This window comes from Lathyrus oleraceus, chromosome 7 (assembly GCF_024323335.1).
Source record: "Lathyrus oleraceus cultivar Zhongwan6 chromosome 7, CAAS_Psat_ZW6_1.0, whole genome shotgun sequence".
NCBI classification, from domain to species: domain Eukaryota; kingdom Viridiplantae; phylum Streptophyta; class Magnoliopsida; order Fabales; family Fabaceae; genus Lathyrus; species Lathyrus oleraceus.
Window position 1 is genome coordinate 181,468,176 of NC_066585.1, and position 13,365 is coordinate 181,481,540.

A 13,365-nucleotide genomic window follows, 5' to 3' on the forward strand; every position below is an offset into this window, starting at 1 on the left:
GGGATGTGGTACCGGAGGTCGGTTAGGTGATCCCGGTCATCAACATTAGTCTTTTTTGTGTAAACGGGAATTTATATTAATATGAATTGGTCCTATTTCGAAATTATGTATCACATAAACTGTTTAACAGTTTTTTTTTTTGCAAAATACACTGAGGTGCCAATCCAATTGGCGTCTCATTTGAAAAAATACACATGGGCACCAATTGAATTGGCTGCACCATGTGCCCTAGCCAATCCAATTGGCGTCTTCACTCTATTTTTAAGAGGAGGCGCCAATTGGATTGGCGTCTCCTCCTAAAAGTGGGGTAGTTTGGGAATATTTTTGAAAACAGAGTTATTTTGGGATTTTTTTAAAAATGGGTTATTTGTGTAAATTATTAGATTTTTTTAGGATTTTTTTTTAAAATGATTTTCTTTATGATAATCAAATGAAATTATTTTAAAAAGTCTCTAAAAATTAATCTTTAAGTTATTGAATATTAAAATTATTTTTTTTATATAACTCATTACAAACGAGTCCAAAAACATAAGCAATTATAATACAATTATGTGGTTCAACCCGTTTGTAATGCATCGACAGTGTAAAGATATTTTATACTGTCAGTTAATTATAACCATCGATTTGTTAGAGCAATTTGATTTTTATTATAATTACATGTAAAGTAATACAACCAGATGATTGCGATGTATTGATAGTGTAAAAGATTTTATATTGACAGTGTATAACAATTAATCTCATCTATTTATGGGAGAGCAACAACATATTTACTAAATTTAGAAGTGATTTTCTTTTACAACGGAAACTTTTGAGAAATTTTTGAAAATGACAAATATCTTAAAATTCTTACAATTTACATTGTGTTTTGCAATCTTCGAATTTTAGAATCTGAAATGACCTTTTAACCAACATAATCCTCCATTTTTCTCTCATTTCAGTAACTAAGTTTTTCACACCTCTAAAGAATCATTTTTCACATTTCATTTTATTCTCTTTAGAATTCACACATTTAAAAAAGAAAATTCACTACTTCGAATTAGAACAATTAATCTTATAAGAACCTTCAAACCCTATAAAATTATATGCCTCTCCCTAATCCTAGTGACTTTCTATAGGTCTCCCCCTAAATATGAGAATACACTAACTTTCTTATATCATTAAACTAGAATCAACCTCATTAATAAGTCTATTGATGGTTGAATTTACAACTCAACTAAGACAAATCAACTATGTCAAGTTACTGAAACACAATGATGTACAACAAAGATTCAACATTAAATAAGTTATGACATTAGCGTGAAATACAAGAAACATAATCAACATAAGACTCTAAACTTTCTCTTCTCCTTCGTGATCTTTAAGTCATGACAAAGTCTTTATTTATAGAAATCCATTATGGACTTTTCTCTTTTGTATAATGATATGATTTCATCCAGAAATAATTGAGATTTGTTGCTCCAAATCAGCTATACAAAATAAGATTTGATTTGAATTCAAATTTAAATCACATTGATTTAAATTCAAATTTAAATCACATTGATTTAAATTTAATCTAATTAATTAATCAAATAAATCAGATTGCTAAAAGATAACAACAATATTTGTTGCACACATTAGCAAAATGCATTTCATGTAACTGAAAAACACGCGCACATAGCAAGAACCTTGTTCTGGAGACAAGGGAAAAATGATGCGCACTTGCTGGAACATCGGTTTCCACATTTGTCCTTCTGCTCCAAAACATCTTGAAATCTCCATTGTTGTTTTGCATAATGCAGCTAATCCAAAAGAAACAACACTCATCTAAATTCGTTCAACACCAATGCTTGACTTCCTTGAACCACCAAGACCTAACTTCTCGAAATAGTGTATCCAAAGAAACATTTTAGTATAAAATTAAAAACAAACCCGTGCCTACGCACGGGGACGGCTTGATGAAATGATATGTTTGTGCATGCGCTTTAGTTTCTTAAATTGTAAGAAATAAAAAAAATCGAATCAAAACAAACTTTAAAAAGACAAAACATAACAATATCCCATACTTATAGGTAGGATTAAAGTATGAGCATTGTATTACAATCCAAAACAACAAAATAGTGAAATAATTTAAACCCCATCAAAATTCCAAAAGATTACAATATTTAAAAGATACTTACAAAAGTTTTAATAAAGATTGAAACAACTAATCCTTAAACCCAAAAATAAAACTTAGAATAACAATAATCACCTCCTCCTCAAACTAACATATAAGTATTTAAAAATCAACAATTCCTGAATGCCAAAACATCCCTGTTACGAAGCTTCTTTGATTTGACGTATTCATACTAACCTCACCCAATCAACTTTTCTACATGGTTCCTTTTTGATATATGAACGAAGCAGTCACAATTTTTTTAGATTCAAGATCAATCAATTTGATCTCCTTCAAATTAGGCCGAATACAATATTTGTTAATGTTTTTGGAGAAGTGTTGGAAAACATTTCAAGATAGTATTGAGTTATTAGTAACGTGATTGAAAAAAATACGATTAATCATGTAGGATAAGGATTGAAATAGTATTACCAAGACATTTTTTGATTTTTTTATAGATTAGTTATCCTGCTCTCCCAAGCATATTGAGTGTTGCATAATTCAGACCAGAAACAACTGCATTATTTTTTTGTAACAAGATTGTTCTTCAAGTATTCACCATTTTCCTTATGAACACCTTCATTCTTCTTCAATTCTTCACCATTATCAATTTCAATAACACTTTCAGTAACTGTACCCCTGACGGATTGTGTGTTGCCAGTAGTGTTATTAAAAGCTCTATCTTGATGGCCAGGATCATGAACAACCTTCATATTATTTTGCTTGTTATTATGATAAATATGTTTGTGAAGAATTTTATTTTTCTATAACTATCGCAAAACTTGTCAACATTTGATATGGTTTGCAACACAGAGTCCCATTCTTCATTAGATGAACTTTAAACATTAACATAACAATGTCACATATCAATAAGTTAAAACATCTTTGTTATTATAAACTATCTATAAAATAAAAAAATTCATTTTCTGAATGACATTTTTTCGAAACCCAAAATAATAATAATAATATAAATTGTAAAAATGTTGTTCCTTTATTACGGTTTTGACTCAAGCTTTCATAGTTGAATAGGAACAATAATTTTTATAATCACTAAACCAACGAAAAACCTTGAAATCACATCTCTATTTGTGGTAACAGTGATATAGATAACTTCATTAGCAGTAGTAAACAACATTAAAAAACGATGAATATAAGAGTTATAAACGGTTAAAAATATAAGGCTTACTGTACCCGATGCTTGATGAGGATGAAATATCAATGATCACGCGGTTCGCCATTGTTGGATCTTTGTTTCTTTCCACAAGAAAGATGCAATATTGAAAACCCTAAGTCAATTTGGAACTTTTAAGCTTTACTTTATTTTAGTGGGTCAAGTAAACAATGCGTATAGATGATATGTATTTTTGAAAAAAAAAAACGTAAATACATAAATGAAAAAATATCATAGTTTAGGTAATCTATTTATCTATTTATATATATTAAATCCAATGCATCAAACTATCTTGCGACACTTCATCTTCATGTATGCCACATCATTTATTTTCCTATGTGACATCTCTCAAAATTCATCTTCAATTTTTAAAAGATCAAAACATATTGTTTCTCTCTATAAAAGCTCATGGGTTCAAATCCAAACAAATGCAAAAATACAATTACCTAATATTTGATTATTAACTTTATTTATTTCAAAAAATATCATACTAATTTACTCACAATAAATTTATTATTACTCCAACTAAATATATTTTAAAAAAAAATAAAAGAGATGGTCAGATCCACACACTTTAAAATATTTTTTTGTTTTCTTAAAATCATATCAACAAAAGAACCACTTGAAAAATCCTTTTAATGTTAAAGTCTATACTCCACAAAAAATTATATCAATTGGTAAAATAAAATCTTGTATGCCACTCTCAAGTTACAAACATACATTTTTTTATTCGTAATTAATTCATATTATTGTCTCACTTATTTATAATAAAATATTATAATATAAATTTGTTGTTCATATTTACAAAATTAAAATTCTTAATACATATAAAACTCAATACAAAATAAATAAAAATTAATTAACAACCGCGCATCGCGCGGGTCTCAATCTAGTTTTAATAATATTTGGAACCCGAAGTGTAACAGAAAAAAAAAAACGTTTTGGTAATAGTAACAGACTATTATTTAGGTCTTACTTGAAATGCGTTTTCGTAATAGTAACAGTCTATTATATAATTATATTTGACACACGGGCTCAAACATTTTTTTGTCATTTTTAAATAGGTGGGCAAATGTGTACTTTGGTTTATTTTTTATGGCCCATTTAAACCAGTCTTGTAAAAACATATAGGTCTTACTTGTGGTTCTGAGTTAGGGTTTTCAAACATTGCATTGTACTTGAAACTTAGCATGGAAGGTCAACACTCACCCTATTACGGTTGAATTTCTTCTTCAAGTAGCAAGTACAAAATCAGTTACAATTCTATTTTGTTCAAACTATTTTCTTCAACAATATACGTTGTTGTCTTGTTTTTAATTTAATTTTCGTTGTTATCTTTACTTACTGATATATTTGTAGTAAAGAAATAAGTTTTGTATACGAATGATCTATGTAGTTAGAAAGACCGACTTTAATAGAGTACATGCAAAAACATATTCATAGTAGGTGTAGATACGGTGTATCCCTTTTTGTGTTATGTGTTGTTTAAAGAAGACATATGTGGGTCTAAAAATTTAATATACTGTATATACATGTTTTTATAGTTCATCGGATGATGAATGCAATGATGTTCATGATACGCTTGACGTTGTAGAGAAAAAAGGAACAACAAATGCAAATCAGGGAATAGCTGATTGAGAAACATCTGTGGTGAAAGAAACTGAGAAGTCAGGGAAGAAAAAAGCTAACATTAGTGGTGTTGTTAACATAATCGATGAGCATGAGATGTACACAAATCTTTTTCATTGGAAGAGTAGAATAAAGAAACCAAAAACCAAAGGAAAAAATGTCTTGGTACTACATTTTTTGCCAAGTCTTACTTCTTGTCTTTATTTAGATTTGGCTTTCTCTTAGTTAAAAACATAATGCATGGTTTGTATTTATATGTTGCAGCAATTCCCAGGAGAAAGTTTTAAGAGTGCTCTTAGGCCGAAGCAGAAAGAGATACAAATGTATGATGTTCAAGGGCGTAAATTTTACAATTGAAAAATTCTTACGGCTAAAAGGAACATACCTGATATTGATAACCATGAAAAGTACATTGGACACGATTGGTATGAATATGCAAAGAAACAATTTTTTTTTGCTGTGGGGATGTGTTATCTTTCAGGATGCTCAATATGCTGATGTCATGTATGTTCATCTTAGCAGGAAATGATATCTGAGAATGGAAGTTAATGTTTTGAAGATGGTGTTGGATGTGGATTAGTTAATGTTATTTTGGATGATTTGTTTAATGTAATGTTTGGATAATTTAGTTGTTTTAATGTAAGTACTATTATTTTGGGGATAATTATGTTGTTGAAAGAAGTTATGTATAAGTATAAGATTGTTGAATTTATCTATCACTTTTTTGGTAGTTTGTTATAATTTTAAATATATGGTAGATTGAAATATATATTGCATCACTGGATATCTTGAAATCCAAAAGTGGATGACATATTTACAAAGGAAGGAAAAATCATGTTAAAGATGAATAACCAACGTAGTAGATTTTCAAAAGATTATACATTTGAATGAAAACATTTTATAAATATTATACTATTTAATTTGAATTACATAAGAATAGAAAAAAATGTTATTTTTGCCAAAGTTGAATATCACATATGGTAGGTTTCAACAATGATGATAACCAAACGTGTGGGAAAAACCAACAATATATTATTATCATTGCATTAATATAAAATTCATTTCCCTCAATTGGAACCACCAGATTGTTTGGTTACTACATTTATTTTAAAAATTGCTTTAAAATCCCAATCGTTGATCTCTATACCCATTACAAAACAATTTAAGTATTTTGTCATTCAACAACAGAGAATGCACACTATTGAAGATTTTAAGGGGATTTTGTATATCAGCATAATTAAGACAGTTGAAGGATCCAATGACATATAGTAGGAGAAGTTCATTATAAAATCATAAACGGTTATATTTAAGCACAAATCACCAATAACTTGCATTCATACTATAGTGGATAATCCCATCTATTTCTTCAAGTTCTACTAGGTATTGTCATCTTACATGAAACATATGTTACAATAACATTCGTTGTTTTTGTGTATGGTTGATACTAAAAGAATACTATTTTAATACAATTCCAAAAGAACTTGTTGTGTTTTGTTTTCTTCTGTATGCATGCATGTAGTAAAAAAAAGTCTGATTTAATTATTTTGTAGTGTTTTGTCTATGGATATGGAAGAAGTAATGTTTACTATAGAAATGATAAGGAGGGAAATTGATAGGCAACCTTATGTAGACCCTCCAAAGAATGCAGTTGAATAATTGATTGAAGTTGTGGATGATCACAATGTTCAATATGTGATGAATGAAGAAGTATGTGATATAAATGTTGAAGATGATTGAATTTACTGGGAGCACGTGGTAACATACTCAATGAAGAAGGGAGTTAATATTCTAGTATGAATTTGTAGTATATTTTTTCCTATAGAACATGTTAAGCCATTATTGTTCATTTCCTAATAATGTAGTTTTGTGATTAATGTAGAATTTTCCAAGGCATATTGCAAGAAATTATTTGCCAAAGAGTCTTTCTGAGATAACTTTAGTTGATGAAGAAACTAGGAATATTTTTGATTGTGTAGCTCATACTGCAGGCATACATCCTCTTAAAAAATTAACTAGACATGGTTGATATGAGTATGTTAAACACAAGCAACTTAGGTCAGGTGATGTGGTTGGTTTCACCATTTTTCCCTTCTACAGATATACTGTACGTTATTGTGAAGAGGTGCTGAAGTATTTGGAATATTTGGTCAGTTGTCATGTAGTATATTTTGGTTATTAGTAATGTTTAACTTGTATGCTATTGTGTAATATGTGGTGAATTGTTGAACATATCCCTTGTTATATATGGTTGTTTACTTGCATATGTTAGTTATTTGTACCATATGATAAAGTATATCTTAAGTATATATAATTGTGAAAACATGCAGACAATTCATGACTTAATTAATCCAACTATTTAACGCGCCATATAAATTATTATGAGATGAATGAACAAAAGAGAAAAAATGTAACGTAATTGGGTTGAACACACCAAATGCGTTGAAATAATGTAACTATCGATAGTTTAGGACGAGAGATGACAAATAAAATTTAGGTGCATATTAGATTTGTAAACGTGATTGTGAAGTTTGTTTCCATTGTACAACATGGTAAATACAAAAAAATGAAGTCCAAATCAAATATGTTAACATGATGGTGGTGTCAACTTTCATAGTTTAACTTTGACAACCAATCTTGTAGCAAAAGTGATGCATAGGTTCGTGAAAGAAGATAATTATTAGTTGAAAACACTTTCACAGATACTGAATCATATTGTTACTAGAACATAACAATTGAAGGACACAAAAATACTTAATGACATTTTACTGTGTGTTTCTATATACAAACAATAATAACATTTGACATATACCTATTATATGTTGTGGAAGACCTCCTTATAGACAACATTAATTGTACTAACTTTGACATGTTTGCGACATAGTCTCGCTGAAGTCTGTTCTCCTTCAACAAGGTCTTTCATGATGGATGAATCGCTCAACCCATGAAGTTAACCTCACTTTTTCCATGGTTGACAAGAATGATTGGATGTGGTGGTTTTTCAGGAGTTACCAAGTCCATGATAAAAATACAATGTCAAAACAAACCACCCACGTTATGTAATTACAAATTAACATATAATATAGATGTCATAAAAATAATTCATATTTAATCAACTATCTTCGCAAAAGGAACAAGAGGTAATGGTTGTGGATTCAATTTAAAGGTAATTTCCAATTTCTGCCACATAAAGCATGCAATTATAGTACGATTTATAATGCTTTGATCACATACATTTGGGTAACAACATAAACAACATCACTGCATAATGTTAATATTATGTAATGCTTAGTGCGATGATATTCAATTCATCATCAAGTGTTGCTTCATTTACATTTTCCTTAATCTAATTGTATAAGAGGTTCATAAAAAGTGAGTAAAACGTATGACAAGATGAAAAGAAAGGTAAAGAAACAAATGTAATTTAATGTCATATATATAATACCAACATAATTTGCTCATCATTGAATTCAATGGACGTTGGGTCCTGTAACAAAAAGGAGGAGCATTATTTTGGGATCAAATATATGTACAAAATTATGAGAGAAAATAGACATGTGTTTGTAAAATACCTTGCAAATATCCTAGAGTGCAACTAACTTCTGAATTGTGTCTTTATCATGGTTGACCGACATAACACTTGCATTATCCCACCTGGATTCCCATTTGACTTTGAAGGCATTTTTATTACCAAGCAATTTACCAAGTACCAATGAAATTTCCAGTGGATCATCAACACCATCCTATATGAAAGTAAAAAGTGTAAAATAAAAAAACAAATGTGTTGGAATTAGAAGAAATATATGATCAGACCTCAAACATTGTTTCACAGAGTTGAGAAGCAGAAATTTCTAACAATTCTGAACACTCAGAGTCCCAAAAAACGAAAATGGGACGACAACCATCATTGACAACTTGAATCTCGATTTTATACCTGAACATGTTTCATTAATTTCATAACTGGATTACATAATGTATGCCTATGAATGACTGATTATATAGTACATATAAATATTAGTTTCCGTTGAATGACCACTTTCGCATTTATAAGGTGGAAAAATTTCCTTTAGAAACTCTTGGACACATGTAGCATGCCTAGTAATATCAACCGTTTCTAGATGCTTTCAATTTATCAATAGTAGCAACGGTGACACACCAAGTCAATTGAAAAATGTAACAGGTTAAAACAATATTGATGGTTTAAGGAAGAACGATATATGAATCATTAAAAAGAACCATAAAGATGCTTACATCCATAAGCTTTATAATATCACTCAGACAAAGAGGTGTAGCTTGTGACATGAGCTTATCATAAATAGTAATTTGAGAGATAAAAGAGTTTTGTGACCACATATTAGAAAGTGTACTCATAAGTTGATTTGAAGTTCCAACATGAGAGTCCTTTGGTAGCCTATATTAAAAAATGAATGTTTTAAATGATTAGTTATGCAAATCACATAAATTTAATTTTACCAAAGAGTATGTTTTTCGAAATTCAACCATGTCATTGAGGTCTTCATTAATGTGAAGATTTGTGATATTGTACGTATTCGACATAGATAGAGGATACTTCCCTTAATGGGTATATATACATTAAAATGAAATATATCAGACACATATTTTAAGCATATATTAAAGCCACAACTAATAAATCTCTGCAACTTACCTTCCTCTTTTATTTTTGCATACTGTAATAACACTAATGTAGGGCCACGATCCTTGTTCTGTTGGCTGTAGTTAATGAATTTCATGACATATACTCCCCTAGTCTACAATTCAAAGTGTTATTCCTATCATCATTTCCATGAAACAATATTTAATAATATATAACACAGAAAGTTGTAACTAAGTTGAAAAACTTAATAACATGAGCCAAAACATTACCCCAGGTCTTTTAAAATTAGGCTAACTTGTTGTTTCTTGCTGCCAACATTCATTTGGGTATAACCAATTTCTTTAACCATGTCAATAACATCTAAAATGAAGATAGTGTTACATACAATAAATGAAATCAATATACATGTTTAAATACTTGATATGAGTTCCGTATTGATAACATATAACCTATTAACAAGTCTTCTATTTTCCAGAGATAATGTCAGCAAAAGGTTTGAAATTTGATTTTTTTCCAGGGATTTCATGTTTGTTAATATCAGACACATACGTTCCACAAGTAAATTTGATGATAAACTTATGTTCGTAAGTTTTGAACATCATATCATTTGGTTGAGGGAGAAAGTTTGTAACAATATATGCTTACTTTATGGCTAAAACTGAATCAAAACTTGACTTCAACGCCAAACGTATTACAACATGAATATCAGTCACCTACAAATACATTACATAAATAGTTCACCATGACCTAATTCCAAAATATTACAACTATTACGCAACCAATAGTATAATGAAAACCAAGACTTACATCTCATCAATAAATACGAGTTCAAAGTGCTCCTTGTTGTTTGTTATGACAATCCATTTGTCGACGATCTTCTCAAAAGACCTTGCCATTTTACAGTTCCTGCGAAAGTGAGTTAAAAAATATCAGTAATCGATAAACACATACACAAATATGGATGCAAACAGAACGTGAAAAACGAAACAATAAAATTTAAACAAAAATAAAACCTGCAACACATTCAACAATATTCCAACTTTTTTCAGCAAACGTCTTGAAAACAAATTCATTCATACCTTCAAAATAACACAAATATGGTCACAAACTTCAAAACAAATACAACAAGAACAAAACATTTAAAGTAACTCTAAATTTATAACCTCGAAAACAAGCAAAACTCTATATGTTGTACCACTAAGTTCATCTTCACAGTATCAAAATAAAAAACATAATAAATAATGAACAAAAAGATGATGAAGAGAAAGATATCTGCAAAAACAAATAGAAATACATTAAGACATATCAAAGCATAAAAAAACATAACCTTTAAAACAAACCATAATAGAAAACTCAAAAAATAGATATACAAGATGAGAAAGATGAATGAGACAATGATGAAAATGAATGAGTAGAAGCAGAAAGAAGAATGTGCGGGAGGGAGATTCATCACCTTAAATGATTCAAAACCAAAAAACCGCAAGCATGGAAGAAGGAAGAGACAAAGAAGGAAGAGAGAGAATGGGGAAAAAACTATTCAAAACAAAAGACAAATTGATTCTTTTTTGTGGGATTTGTTTCAAAGAAACGATGTGAAAAGACATTGGAAAAAGAGAAAAAAAAGAAAAAATTGGAATGAAATAGTTAAATTTTAACTAATTGGAGGGAAAACCAAGTAAAAAGTGAAATAAAATAAAAATATTACCAACCAAATTGGTTATTTGTGTTATTTTAGTTGTAAAAAAAATAAATTTTGGACCAAAATTGTCCTTATTTTTATGAGGTGTCACATTTAGAGAAAATGTTCCGTAGTATTTAATTGTCTTTTATTTTATAGATAGAAAGAGCACATGCTAGTTGCAACTATAAACTAGAATCTGAATCCAACAAGGTCACCCTTGTGCATGAGCAATCAAATTAATTAATCACATGAAATATTTAAGATTGAATTTTCAAATAATTTTTTTTATAAATTAAAGTTACAAATTGTTTGAAAAATATTAAAAACTATATAAAATTAAATATTATTAAATATATTTGAATGTTATTAAAAAAATTAAATAATCATTTTTAAATTTTTTAACATTTCTTCTTAAAATATCTTCAAATATATCTGTAATGTTAATTTCCAATAACAAGTATATTAGTCTCCCAATATACATTATAGAAAAAGTTCTAATTGTGTAAAAACTAACCTGAAGGAACAAAGTGACCTTGTTGTCTTAATAGTCTAAAGCGAAATGCAGTTTCATGAAGATCATAACCAGGGCTCACATATTCTCTTGTAAAAAATGCTTCAATTTGTTCCTGAAAGTGATAATCAATATTTAGGCGTTGCATGACATCAATCATGTGCAGTCCTTTCAATAAGCCTTCACCAACATTCTTGAGTTCATACTTAACCACCTCAAGTTTGTTAGAATGATACCTAGTGTTGATGATATCTATGAGTATGTCGCGCCTTGCTATTTTAACAGTATTAATGTTCCACTTGGGAAGAGATTCAAGTTTGAGAGGTTGTGAATTTGTTGAGATAATTTGTGATTTTTAAAAAAAGATAGAAAAGACTTGAAATGCGTCGACATGACAAAGAAATATAGTTAAGTCAAGTGGTCCCCACAATCTAGATACATCTATATATTGGATTCATTGATGAAGTTATAAGTCTGTTTGTTTTGATTTTTTTTAATTGAATTTTATAATATTACATATTTAAATGTAAAAAAATTTACAAAGAAATTTTTCATCAAAGCTTCAAATGAAAATTCGGTTTAAATAGTTATTCTTAAAATGTTATTTTAGATATTTTATTATTTTATCGAAACTATTTTTGGATATTAAATTTTTAAAAAATCACTTAATTTTGAAGCTATTTCAAATAGTTTTTCATAAAAATCATTTTTGAGATTCTTTTTTTAAAATTTGCAATTTTTACTATGTTTTGATCTTCAATAATATATATTTATGTTATAGAATGAACAATTCAATTTTTTAATTTATAAAAAATAAATTTAGAAAAACTTATAATATTTTGAAAAACATTTTTGTATAATCCATTTTCCAAAATATAAAAAAAATCCATTTTTTTAAAGTTAAAATAAACGGACCCTATATCTATATCTATGATGACTATTTTTCTACTTACAATTTTTTTAAAGTATTACTATACCCAAATCTAATCATTTGATATCATTTTATTTTATTATATTTATTTATTTATTAAATAATGTAACTTTTGAATATTGTTAATAAAAAATAATGGCTTAAATAGTCTTTTGGTCCCTTTAAGTTGTCGTGTTTTTGGTTTTCGTCCCTGTATCTTTTTCTTCTTTTCTGGATAAAGTCCTCATATCACCTAACTGGAAACAAACGATGACTGATTACTTTTGACTCTAGAAAGAAGACAAAAAACATATGTGTTGATGATAAGTATCTGAATGCTGAAGAAATGCGAAATGTCAAGGTCAGTGTAAAGAATGACAAAATTGTTCCGATGAAGGATGTTTGGTATGTTCATGGCATGAAGAGCAATTCAATGAGTGTAGGTCAATTAATTGAGAAAGGTTTCTCAGTTACTATGAAGGACAATATTTTGAAGTTGTATGACTCTGATTAGAAGATGATTATGTAGTATGAACAGGGAAGCAACAAAACATTGAAGGTGAATATGGAAAAAAATTAAATGCCTTAGTGCAGAAGGTGACAGTGAGTTGTGACACAAGAGATTGGGGCATCTTAACTTCAGAAGCTTTCAGAAGTGGCTTCAAGAGAAAAACATGCTTTGGGAGTGCATTATGATGTATGTGAATCATTTGAAGTACC